This window comes from Mchenga conophoros, linkage group LG17 (assembly GCF_057382185.1).
Source record: "Mchenga conophoros isolate Kocher_MC1m ecotype Shallow Benthic linkage group LG17, M_conophoros_male_GT1.1, whole genome shotgun sequence".
NCBI lineage: Eukaryota > Metazoa > Chordata > Actinopteri > Cichliformes > Cichlidae > Mchenga > Mchenga conophoros.
In genome coordinates, this window is record NC_140542.1 from 362,037 (window position 1) to 363,428 (window position 1,392).

Here is a 1,392-nt window from a genome sequence, read left to right on the forward strand (position 1 = left end):
AGAGTATTTGAGCTTAAGGACATGCGTGAGTCACACTGTGAGTCCTGCTGCAGTGCCGGTGACCTTAAAGCTAGAGTCCGTAGCGTTTTACCGTACAGACTCCATACTGTCCTCATGAGAAGTTGCTCTGTGGGCTGCACCGAACAATCTGAGTCACAGAGGAGCTATTCTTACCGAGCTAAGAATACAACTCGCAGCAGCATCTCAAACAGCTCCACACAAACAAATCCTGCACAGCAAACAGCACAGACACCGGCCCTCCACCAGGCCGGCAGCACTCCACACAGGAAAACACTGCATTACTGTCATCTTCATATCTCCAGCGTGTAAAATAAATCCCCTCATGTTTGTCACTTTCCTATCCTTTCTTTTCCTTTCCTGCTCTATTTTCTTTAACATACATTTTCCCTTCTTTCTTATTTCATTTTTCCTATTTAACAGTTTTCTGTTATTCTGTTTTCTGTTTGCTTTCCTATCATGTTGTTTTCTCGCTTAACTTTGATATTTTTTCTTTACTCCCTCTCCTATGCGTTCTCCTTTCCCCGGTTTATTTTCCTTTTAGTTTCCTCCCTTAACTTCCACCACTTTTCCTTCCATGTGAATTTTGTCTTCTACCTTCAACACTCCTTGTCTTGTGTTGTTTTTTTCCTATTTCCTTTCACCGTTCCTGACATTTCTTCATCTTATGTCTTTCTTTTCTTTTGTCAAAGATTGTTTCTTTTATCAGTCTTTGTTCATTGAAAGTTGGTTTTATTTGTTTATACCTTTCGTTTACTTCGACTTATTTTAATTTATTTGACTTTCCACCTACCTTTATTCACTTCCATTATCATTTTTCCTTTTATTAATCTTAATTGGCACAGACAGTACTGAATAAAACAGGTTTTGTAGACTCTAACGAACAAGCTGTCATTAGAGTCTATAAAGCGTTCCGTAGCATGTTTTTGGATAAATGTTTGGGACTTTTTGGTTCACATTTCTATGCTCGTTTTCATCACAGTGGTCTGAGTGTTGATGTGGAGCAGGATCTCTTTTGGACTCTATGAGCTGCTTCATATGTCAAGCTATTTTAGAGCGGTCACATCTACACGTGCTGCTGCTCTTCTGCAACATTTGTTCCTGGAGTTTGACTTTGCTCGTGTTGATCCTGTGCTCAAGTATAATTGACTCCCAGGCATGAAAAAATGTGCAGAGATATTATATTACACTATTCAAAGTGCTGACACTGAGCTTTCCAAACAGCTTCAAATGAGCCTGTGCTTCTAACATAAGATATGATGAACTTATAAAACACAGCAAATTTGAACATTGTAATTTTCAAGTTTGTAAATTAGTTCAGACTAACTCTACCAACGACAGCAGCAAATGAATTATTACATTTAAAATTGTAAA